The sequence below is a fragment of the Marmota marmota genome, unplaced genomic scaffold (assembly GCF_001458135.2).
Source record: "Marmota marmota marmota unplaced genomic scaffold, marMar, whole genome shotgun sequence".
In the NCBI taxonomy this organism is placed as follows: Eukaryota; Metazoa; Chordata; class Mammalia; order Rodentia; family Sciuridae; genus Marmota; species Marmota marmota.
In genome coordinates this window covers 13088693-13101147 of record NW_025999998.1, presented here as the reverse complement: position 1 = coordinate 13101147, position 12455 = coordinate 13088693, and the positions used below count along the sequence as shown (strand labels likewise).

The window sequence follows — 12455 nt, the reverse complement described above, 5'->3', positions numbered from 1 at the left end:
CAAGAACTCTTCAAGAGGTCATTATTACTCATGAAACCCTCCCCAGATACCAGTTTAGTGGCACATTATCTCATTTATTGCTCATAATAATCCAGTGAGTTGGGGACTATAATTTTGCACATTTTTACAGACAAAGAAATGGAGGCATAAAGAGATTAAGCAGCTTGCCCAAGGCTGCACAGCTAGTAAAGCAAGGTTCCAGGCATTTCACGAAAGCAGTGTGGTTCCAGAACCCATCCCCCTAACCACCATACTATACTGGCATTCCATTGACATATGCACTTTCAAAGAAATGAGCTTCTTTGGAAGATATCCTCAAATCACACATTATGTGAGACTCTCTGAGAACTGTCTGATTCAGTAATCTGGAGTAGGACTCAAAAATCTTCACCGGGGGAGCATCGGTAGCCGACTCCACACTACGCACACCTCTGCTGCCTAGATAGGCTGTGTCTTAGATGGGCTAGGATTCTTTTGACCCTCTTGACTTCATCACAAACTTTGAACATTTTCCTGGTGACTTGGTGTCATGTGAGTGTCTTTCTTTCATGGTTCTTGATGCATCTGGCCCAGAAATCACTAGCTGCAGACCTCCTGGGACAAGTTGAGCTTCCTTGCTCTGTGTTGTCTTTCACAGGGAACAAAACTTTCACTTCCTAAGGTTTGGGCTCAGGAGAGGATGCTAAATTTACCTTACTCCTCCTTGACCTATGTCTTATGCTGAGAGAGACCTTGCTGATCTTAACCACCCACATCCTGTCATTGATGTGATAAGAAAGGCAATCATTTGAATTAAGTAGCTGTAGGTAATAAGAGATGACTAGATGCTGAAAACCCAAATTCCAGGGTTGCCTCTGTGCTACTTAAAAAGGTAGTTGGCCCTAATTATTTCATCTTTATATTGGTAATAATGATGATTGAAAGCATAAATATTAAAATGCTTAAAAGGGCATCATGTACATATTATATCTGAAAAACAGAGTATTAAGAGTATGATTGTGTCTTAAGACCAGGGTTAGGTTCCAAAGTCAGAACAATAGAAGGCAGAAACCACATTTCTCTCGACTGATGCTTCCAATGCTTTAGATATCCCAGCTTCCCCAGAAAATAATAATGTTGGTAGACTGAATGGGCACCCAGCTGAATAATGTTTACTGGATGAAACCTTAGAAGCAATATAAGCCAGATACCATCTGAGGTCTCTGTGTCCCTTGAGATGTAGAGGGAAAAAAAAAAAACCCTTCAGTGTTTCAAGTGTGAAGCTGCCTTTTAGATCTTCACCAAACTCCTATAGCATGGATGCTCTTATTCTTATATAATCAGCTTTGTTGAAACACAATTCACCTTCTGTAAAGTTCTTTTTTTAGAGTGTACAATTTAGTAAATATTAGTATATTCCCAGAGTTGGGCTTAATCACTGCTATCTAATTCCAGAATATTTTCATTCTCCCCAAAAGAAAAACCATACCAATTAGCCCCTGGAAAACACTAATCTACTTTCTTTCTCTATAGATTTGCCTATTCTGAGCATTGCACATAAAAATGGAATTATATATGGTGTGGCTTTTTGTGTATGGCTTCTTTCTCTTAGCATGATGTTTTGAAGATTCATTTATGTTGTCATACATATCACAACTTCATTCCTTTTGAGGGCTAAAGAGTATTCCATTGTATAAAATGATATACTACACCCACTGATTTACATTGAAATTGCTTTCATTATGAATAATGTTGCTATAAATATCCATGTTCACAAGGTTTTACATGAACATGTGCTTTTAATCTGTTGGGTATATAAGTGCCAAGTCACATAGTTACTCCATTTTACATTTTGAGGAAATGTCAGACTATTCCCTGAAGCAGCTGCACCATTCTACCTCCTCACCAACCATGGATTAGGATCCAAATTTCTTCACATCTGTACCATCCATTGTTATTGTCTGCTTGCTTGCTTCTTTCTTTCCTTTCTTACTTCTTTCTTCATTTCTCTCCCTCCCTTCCACTCACTCTTTTTTCTTTTCTCTCTCCTTCCTTCCTTCCTTCCTTCCTTCCTTCCTTCCTTCCTTCCTTCCTTCCTTTCCTTCCTTCCTTCCTAGAATTGAACCTAGAAGCACTTAACCACTGAGCCACATCCCCAGGCCTTTTTCATTCTTTATTTTGAGACTGAGCCTCACAAAGTTGCTTAGGGCCTCACTAAATTGCTGAGGCTGGCTTTGAACTTGTGATCCTCCTGCCTCAGCCTCCTGAGTCACTGGGATTATACGAGTACATCACTATTCCTGCAGTCTGCCTTTTTTCATTGTAACCATTCTAGTGGGTAATTAAATAACATCTCTTTATGGTTTTGATTTGCATTTTCTTAATGACTAATGATAAGCATCTTTTCATGTGCTTATGGAAAATTTGTTTATCTTCTTTAAGGAAATATTATTTAAGTTCTTTATCCTTTTTTAGATTGTGCTGTCTTTTTATCATTGAGTTGCAAGAGTTGTTTGTATGTTATGTACACAAGTTCCTTGTCAAGTCAAGGGTAGAGAATGTTGCTCAGTGGTAGAGCACTTGCCTAGTGTGCACAAGACCCTGGGTTCAATCCCTAGCACTCTGAAAACAAAAACAAAAACAAAACTCCACTTTGTGTCCTGACCATTGTAAAGGATGGAACACAAAAGGTTGACTGAGAGACCCAGTGAGGGTAATACAAGCAACACAAGTTCCTTATCAAATGATTGCTTTGTAAATATTTTCTCTCATTCTATGGATATCTTTCTACTGTTTTACAATATGTTTTTTTTTTTTTGGAGGGGGTACCAGGGATTGAACTCAGGGGCACTCAACCACTGAGCCACATCCCCAGTCCTCTTTTGTATTTTATTTAGAGACAGGGTCTCACTGAGTTTCTTAGTGCCTCACTTTTGCTGAGGCTGACTTTGAACTTGTGATCCTCCTGCCTCAGACTCCTGAGCTGCTGGGATTATAGGTGTGTACCACCATGCCTGGCCCAATACATTTTATTTTTAATTGACACATAGTCATCATACATATTTATAAGGTACCATGTGCTGTTTTAATACATGTATATGATGTATGATGATTAGACCAAGGTGATTGGCATATGGAGCACATTAGACATATCATTTCTTTGTGGTGAGAGCATTGAAAATTCTCTGTACTGGCTATTTTGAAATACTCCATTGTGGTTTTCTGGGCTGTAGAACTCTGGCAGTGACTCTTCTGTCCAGCTACATCCTTGTACCCATTAACCACCAAGTCTCCATCCCCTCAAGTCCTACATCCTACCCAGAGTTTTTTCTTTTAACTGTTTTGATGGCATTCTTTGCACAAAAGTTTTTAATTTAAATGAAGTCCAGTTGTTTTTTTCGCTTTTAATGTTACCTAATCCAAGGTTATGAAAACTTACTTTTTAAAGATAGTAGTTTGCTCTTATGTGCAGGTCCTTGATCCCTTTTGCAGTGTCTTTTGTAAAGGCTGTGCACTGATACCACGATAGTCACCTCTGTCTTTGGGGCTTGCATCTCTATATGCTGTTTCTGCTCTCACATGGACACTATGGAAACCAGGCACTTCCTTGATTTCTGTATACATCGCCCATACACGCCCAAACTCCTCTTCCATAAATCATCCACAAGGCAACAGAACTCAGTAAAATTTTACTAGTCAGTCATCTCATGATCCATTCCTTTGGTCTAATATCAAATTCTAGACATTTTTGACCTTCAGTGTTCTTTTGACCACAAGGCATTTTACTGTAATTATCCCCAGTACAATTCACTTCCTAAATTGTTCTTTACCTCTACTCATTTACTCCACTCCCTGATTCTTCTCATAAAATCCAGAACACAAATTGGTCTCATTTTCTCATGCCCTACCATTTAACTTTCTCTTTTTCTTTCATAAGTTCCTGCTTACACTTATACCCTCAGGGAATCTCACTTTCTTCTTCTAAGGAATATATTTTCGCCCAAAAAGAAAGCTACCTCCCTAATAGAAATGCTGGTGCCATTTTTCACACCATGATTCTAGGCAGGTTTGAACAGAATAGTGAGCAGAGAGAGGTCTTAGCAGGGAATGAAGAGCCTAGGAGGGTGAGTAATATAATAATAACAATCAGAAGAAGAATCACCAAAGGAATAAAAAAGACACAAAAAGCATTTATAATTATGAGCTTCAACTATATTAACATGCTGCCTAGAGTTGTGGTAGCAGGAAACGCCTTGTGGTCAGCTCAATATGGTGGCAGGAGGGGGCAGGTATGGGAGGAACCTGCCATACCTTGGTGGAAGAAGGAAGAGACCAACCTTTAATATACAAACAAATTTCTTATCATACAGACCCACAATCTTTTGGATCTAGTCTCTCGTAAGTCAGTATTTTTCACATTTTATAAAATTGAAATAGTAGACATGCCATCATCCCCTGGTAGTGTCTGAGGCAGCCTCCCATAACCAAACATAGCATCAAATGTATAGTACACTATGTGGGATTAAAGAAGACAAACTCTGAATAGTTTTATACCAGTGTGGTTCTCGTTTGATTACCAAATCAGTCTAAGGAAAAAAAAAAACCATTCTATTTTCAGTTTGGATTTTTCTTTTTATAAAATTCTGAATGTCATATTGTGGAACTTTCTTTTTCAAATACAACACTGTAGGCGACAAGCCCTTCTTCAAATGTTCTCTTTGCTGAAATCTCTCGGCAAGTTGGATGAGGATGAGGATGAGGACAGGGATGTGTCCCAAGGGCTATAGTATTAAGATGCTATTTATGGGTGAGGAAACTGAGACACAAAGAGGGGAAGTGACACAGTTTGCAAGAGTCAGAGATGTCACCCCAATGGTCTTTCCAGCTGGTGCATCTTATTAGGTCAGTGGTTTACCATGCAGATGAGCTTCACTGCCTGAAAGAATTCACTTTGCCCCATTTCCTTCTGGCTGCTATTATTATTATTATTATTATTATTATTATTATTATTATTATTCCTTCTTTTATTTTTTGTACTAGGTATTGAACTCTGGGGCACTCAACCACTGAGCCACATCCTCAGCCCTATTTTGTATCGTTATTTAGAGACAGGATCTCACTGAGTTCCTTAGTGCCTCGCCATTGCTGAGGCTGGCTTTGAGCTCAAGATCCTCCTGACTCAGCCTCCCCAGCCGCTGGGATTACAGGCATGCGCTGCTGCACCCGGCTTCCTCCTGGCTTTCCTTGTAGCTTCAGTCCCTTACAGTTTACTGTGGTTAGTATACATGGAACACAAGATGATGGACAAAATGGTGTTCATAACAATAATGTGAAGCTCAAAACAGTCAAAGAAATCGCTGCACAGAGGAGAGTAGCAGCAAAGAATAGAGGAGACAAAAACAAAGCTAGAAAAGTAGCCACCCCCACCCCAAAAAGGCCCATCAGTCATACCAGTTCTCTCCTTGGAAAATTTCAAATGATAATAAATGAGCATGGAGATCTAGAAGGAGTGACTGACAGCATTTTAAACACACTTAATTGAGGAATTAGTCATAATTTGCCTTTTGTTTTTCAATCACTCTAAAGGGATTCTGACACAGCCTTAGGGAAGTGGAAAATGCTCAGGATTTGAATTAGGATACTGGGTCTCACAAACCTCCTTCTCCATATGACCCTAGTAGGCACCATTTATTTTTATTATGCAGGTAACCATTTTGTAAGACCCACTCTGATAGGAATGTTTTCCATACCTTAGCTCTAAGTTTTCAAAAGCTTTGCAATCTAGAGTCTAACCTTCCCACATCATCAGGAAGGAAATTGAGGTTTAGAGAGGTTAGCTAAATGACCCAGGCTGTACAGTAAGTAATCTCTTCTACGGGGATTCAGATTCAGCTGTCTGATGCTAAAGTTCTTGCTCTTTCTGCTGCTCTTTCCCTGGCGTCCTGGTTTTATCATTGTCCTCATAGATACTGATCTTGCTGTACAGCATAAAGACCCAGACTTCATTTCAAACCTAAGCTTTACCATATACTAACACTATGATCTTAGAATATAATAAGTAGTGACAATAGTTACAATTCACTGTGTCAAACACTAGTCTAAGAGATTTTATTGATGTAATTTCTTACAATGTAATTTTCTTCACAGATAGGCATAGGATTGTTGATGCTAAATAAAGACTAGAAAACTGAGGCACAAAGAAGTAAAATGACAGTTTATAAGAGGCAGATCTCCATCTGGAGATCTCAATACAGAGGTTCTATCTGCAGAATCCATGTTTTCCACTATGTCATTATAAAGTCAAAAAAAATTATTTAGACTCGGAGGCTCCATTTCCTTATCTATGAAATAGAATAATACTGTCCACTTATGTGATTATCAAGGTCAAATGAGAAAATATATGCAAATGATTCATCACAGTCCATGACAAATAACAGGCATGCAATGATTATGAGTTTCTTCCCCTCTGCCCTGAAGCCACACAACAGTTTCACAAAAGGTATTTCATATTTGCTGTAATAATGATCAGCACCACTTTTAACAGAGTGATGTGGAGCAATTCAATATTGAATATGTCCTCTTGAAGGAGACCCGAATCCCAGCATAAGGGAGCCTACCAGATTCATCAAGAGATGCCAGGTGTGCTAACTCGCCAAGACCCCTTGAGTGCAGGGAAAGGACAGGATCCTTGGGGTAAGAGGATTAGCAATACTGTATCCTATGGGAAAAGGCAAAAGTAAATGGTATCTTTATTCATATGAAAGCAAGGAACCAGAATTTGTATAACCTAGAGAGCTTCCATAAGAGATTTGAGCAATTCTCTGGAGGACTTGATTTTATGAGACTCACAGTTCTTGTTTATAGCACCATTTAGTCTTCAATATAGTTCACATACTGTGAATCTGTATTATCCATTGTGCACTACAGATAGGGACCGATAGGCCCTTGAGACTTTGAAGGCAAAACTTCTGTGATAAAATTAATTGGCAAAGTGCTCCATATTTCCCCTTGTTAGAGGTTCTCAATGCATATTCACGGATGACAAGAAGTATTTAAAGCTTAAAAGAAATTTTTGAACTTTGTTTAACTCTTGGGGGGAGTTCCCAAATATTTTATCACAGAACCTCTTTATTCAGAGTGTATCCATTAATATCTTACAGGTCCCATGGAACACACTTTGAAAAATGCCAATATATATGAAGTCCTTTGTATGCTTGCATAAAGTTGCATGATTATTCACATTATTTTGTACAACTAAATTCACAAAGGAAACAATTTCTTGGATCAAAAAAAAATTGTATTTGACTTTAGCTCTCACTCTACCCAAGGGTTTTTTCTCCTTGGATTTTTAAAAAACAACAAACATATTTCAAGTTGATGTCTTACTATTCAAACTCAACCTTCTCAAATGTAGGCCAAGATTTCCGGTCTCTCAAAATCTTTCTGACCCTCCCTCCCTTCAGAACAGAGGGATGCCTCTGTTCTGTGATCTGCCTCAGAACTGACTGTCCCTGAGGAACTTGGACTCTGAAGGAGTCTCTAAGGAGCTAGAATTATGCAGAATTAAAATGTCCCACATTTCACTGAGTTGAATAGGATTAGAATGAAATTTGTGAGAAAACCACAGTTTTAAAAGAAAAGCAGCATTTCCTCAAGTTGCAGAAGAACTGCAAGAAGAAAAGGTTTCATTTCTTTTGTGTTCTGCTTGTAATTCAATTCTGAACTCACAATTCAATTTACCCAAAACATTAAGTTTAGGTCTTCTAAACTTAATGGTCATGGATTCACATTTAAATTTCTCATATCTTTTTAAAACTACAACTGCAAAACTAATGAATTTTCTCTGTGTGACTTCTTGATTGTTCTAAACTTTTCATACTTTGCAGCTCTATTGAAGTCTGTGAATTCATATTCAAAGTCACTTTTTAAAAAAGTGTTGAAATGCAATATTTCTAATAGGAATTTAGCATATATTTAATTATTGGGGAGGGCCTTTTGCAAAATTTTAAAATCAAAACAGTTATTTACTAGTTTAAAATATCAGCACTGCTTTCACAAGGGAGTTATTGGATAAACAGGACAATGAAAATGTTACATTATGAGAGGAGAAGGCTTATGAGCTACATGAACTGTGGTTTGAAGGGGTTATGCTGTAGCTATAGCTATACTGAGAAGTTAGGAATTAGATGGAGGAGAATGAATTAGTTAGAGAAGCAGGTAACCAAAACATCAGCAACAGTTGAGCAAAGATGCAAAGACACTACCTGGTACTTGTTTATAGCATTAGATTAAACAAATAAATGTGATGTGGTGTTCATTACATTGTGGGAAGAGACTTAAAATGATGCAGAGAAATAGATTGATGCAAATTTTTATTGATTCATATAATAGAAAACAGCCAGAAAAGGTAGATTTTTAAAATTCTTATGATTTGCTAAAATAAAACTTGACACCTAAGCAGAACCTTTGGTAAGCAAAAGGTGATTTATTTCTAAAACTTGTAGTTAGTTACAGTATCCATTACTCAAACACAAATTATGATTTCTGAAAATTAGTCAAGGACAGGAATTACCTGACACTATAATTCAAACTTGTTATTTATAATCATCCACATCAGCTCGGAATACAACTGGAAATTTGCCAGTGAGTTCTCCAACCAGAACGGCTTGTAGATTACTCTCAGCCCCATGCACTGGGCTTGGGATTAGTTACTGCTCAGTGAACACTTGCTATCCTGCCCAGTCACCTGGAGAAGTACAACAGAATGAGAAAACATGAGGAAAAACCAGAAATCAATACTGTTGCCTTAACTTGAGCAATGTGCTGATCGCACCTACCAAAATATTCATAGTTTATGAAGCCTTCTTATTCTGCTTCCTTTCTGTTAATTCACTCATTAATTTATGATTTCATTCACTCAAAACCTCTTCCTTAGGCTAATTCTGTGTGTTAGACACTGAGAAATAAAAAATATATTCTCTGCCCACCTAGAGTTTATGATGTAGGAGAAAAGGCATACAAAAGCAAGTCAAAATATATCTAATTGTAACTAAGAGAAATAATAAGTATAAAAATGAATATATCAAAGTAGAGAATCCAGACAGGACAAATGACGTTGAAATGGCTTTTCTAGGTGAACAAAAATTTCACTTTCCATTGAGAAATCACTCTTTAAATTTATTTTTATTGATGATTTTCCAAGAAAGCACTATAAAATTTAAAACTGAGGATAAAAACCTCTCTAGCCAAAAATAAATAAATAGATAGATAGATAGATAAAAAACTCCACCAAACACATTTTGTAAGAAAACATATAAAAATAACAGGATCTTTAGGGTCATAATTGACTTTTATTAGTTTTAATTTTTTAACAAATTTTGCTTTAAAACAGTTTTTCTGACCTCACACAGAAGTTTTCTAGCTGAATCCTTGGGCTAATTGTGATGCAGAAGAATCCCTCTTTATTCACCCACTCTACAGTGCAGATTTTGATGATGAATACAGATTTGGGCACTCGGAGAAACATGGGTAAGAATGTATGCTTTGCTGGAGGTTTTCAGTATGAATTTAGACATATGATTTAAACCTTCCAAGCCTCATTTTTGTAAAGATTGTGGTACAAATATAGTATTTAAACAAAAATGCACAAAATAATCAATTTATAACTTGGTGAATTATTACCCAAACAAATACATGTACCCACCACAAGGCAGTCGGTCACCACCCCACACTCTCCTCCTGGGCCCTCTGCTAACATTGGCCTTCACTCCTCTCCAGAGCAGCCACTTTCCTTACTTCTAACATTACAGTTTAGTGCTGAGCCTTCTTCTTTAGAAGTCTGTACATGTGGACTCAAATTTTACATATCATTTGGCATCTAACCACTTTCACTGAGACGCCTTTCTGTACCTTGAGGGAAATGATCTTATTTTGTGTTTGTAATAATGATGTTGGACTATGCAGCATATAAGGGCTTGGCTTCCACCCACTTGCCAGAAAAGATGAGTGTTTTTTTTTTCCCCTCTCCCTAGTTGCATTTTCACGAGCAGTGAAATACCAGTGATGAGGATGAAATGGGTTTGGAAACATTTGAGAGACCTGACACAGCCTTGAGTTCTACTGGTCAAAGTTTGGCCTTATTGCTACAGATTAGTACAGATTAGCTCGCTCTCCTCTGTGCCATTTCTTCCACATGGAGTAACTGTTCCTTCTCCATTCATTTCCAAGCAGGTTTAGTTGGTTTGTGCTCTGGAAGATTATGTAAGTGACCCAAAAAGGTTTTCTGAGATGACAATAATTACAATTTGGCTTTCATGAGGATTCGTTGTGTGCCAGGCATTCTGCTGATAATTTTACATATATTATCTCATTTCATCTTCCCGGCCAGATTGGAGATGTATTCATTTCCTCCCCATATAGAAATGAGTTACTGAAGCTACAGAGACTTGGAATTTCATCCAACCACTGAAAGAGGAAGTTAGGATTTCAACACAGGCAGTTTATTAAGCACTCTTAATTTCTGATGTACAATCCCCTGATCCAGTCAGATCCTAAAAATTTTTACTGCAATCTTTTTTAAAGAAAATTTTTAGTTGTAAATGAACACAGTAACTTTTTCTTTTTAATTTTTATGTGGTGCTAAGGATCAAAACCAGTGTCTCATATGTGTAAGGCAAGCACTCTACCACTGAGCCACAACCCCAACCCCTTTACTGCAATCCTTTAGAAAAGGTTATTATCGGTGACTTTCAATTCATCATTGTAGAAGTTCTTGGCTAAACAAAGCAGGGGAAACTTTATTATAACCCACTATTTACTGGAATATTTCCTCAGTATCTGGCATAGAATGGAGCTTGAAGGCCACAGGTCACATAAATGCTGCATTGGAAATCATGAAATTTAAAGCTTATATCCATTATTATAGGGCTACACCTGCACTAAAGCACATCATGGTTTATCTGGGAAAGTGTCTTTTGGGATTTTGGTGGTTTCTACGGTTTCTTTCCTATTATCTCACCAATATTTTGATCTATTTTTAATTTTTCATTATTTCCCATTAATCACAGCTCTGTAGATTCATTCTAAGCTATTTCAAAAATTAGGGAGTCTCTGACAATCCACTGCCAGGTTTCATCCTATAAAGTTGCTCAGAAAAGGGTCTACTTGAACATTTTATTTTTAAAAACCCTCTTACAGCACTATTTACTATAATAAATAATACAAAAACCAAGCTGATAAATACATTTTTTGTCCTTGATATCATGCTACAGAATCTGAGTAAAACAAGAAAATAATGATATAATATCCAGAGAAGTTAAAAAATTTTTTGATGAAGAAGATAAAAATATAGTCACAGAAAGATACCTGTTAGTCCAAAATAATAGTAGCAGTGTTAACATAACAATGTTAATTACTAACATACTAGGAGTGAGGACCTTTGGTGGTCTCAGAATTATTCCTGGGTATGTTCAGTGAGGTCAGGAGTCACTTCAGGATATAGAAAGGATGAATAAGAGCCCCAGCACCAGGCTCTATAAAGCTCGGTAAATGAAAACATGTAACTTTACCCAAGACTTCTAGAGGAGGAGGAGAAACAGGGTAGAAGGTGAGTGTATCGGTTTCCTATTGCTGCTATAACAAACGACCACAAACTTGGTGGCATAAGACAAATTTATCCTATAGCACTCTATAGAGCAGAAGTCCCAAGCAGGTTTTCCTGGTTAAAATCAAGGTGTGACCAGAGCTGTGTTCCTTCTGGAGGTTCCAGGGGAGGATCTGTGTCTGCCTTCCCCAGCTTCTAGAGACCACCTGCATTTCTTGAATCATGGCTCTTTCTTCCATCTTCAAAGCACATCACTCTGCCCTCTGCTTGTGTCTTTGCATCTACTCTCTGACACCTATTCACTCCTTCCTCTGAAAGGAATTCCTAAGTTACACCAAGCCCACAGGGATCACCTCCTTATCTGAATGCAAACTTCATCACATCTGCAAAGTCCCTTTTGCCATAGAAAATCACACATTCCTCCTCCGTTCCAGGGCTGAAGGTGGGTGTGGGCATGTGTGAGCATCATTAGTCTGTCTGCTACACTCCATTAGTACCGTATAAAGGGGGCATTTAAACAGTAGGCTTTGAGTTTATTCTGCACAGCAAGAAACCATTGACTCATTTGATCTGGGGAGAGATGTGAGCAAAGCACGGAGTAAAAGGGAGGGCAGACAAGCTTGGAGATGAGACCAACGTGGAGTGTGTTGAATCTATCATTGGGTTGTCAGCACACAGCATGTGTTTCACGTGTGCGTGAGAAAGCACCTGCATGTCCACTCACACCTCCTGTCCCTCAACTGGCTCCAAGTGGGTGTTTGCCTAACCATGGGAAAGCAGCAGCCTGAGTAGCCTAGGAAACTTCTGCTTCCCAATATTCCTCTTAAAACATAGGTGATTTATAAACATTCTGCTTGCAGAGCAATCATCATCA

The 12455-nt window shown here is 38.0% G+C and overlaps 1 protein-coding gene across 22 annotated transcripts in view; it reads left to right on the top strand.

The window, feature by feature from the left end:
- Positions 1-12455, top strand: part of Trpm3 (transient receptor potential cation channel subfamily M member 3) — a 529872-nt gene that overhangs the window by 141338 nt on the left and 376079 nt on the right. Inside the window, exon 1 of one of the 22 annotated variants that reach the window (XM_048806895.1) lies at positions 9483-9507. The exons of the other annotated variants lie outside the window; for them this stretch is intronic. The gene's annotated coding sequence lies outside the window, so the exon portion shown is untranslated. Of the gene's footprint in view, positions 1-9482; positions 9508-12455 lie in introns of those variants that run through there. 22 annotated transcript variants of the gene reach the window in all.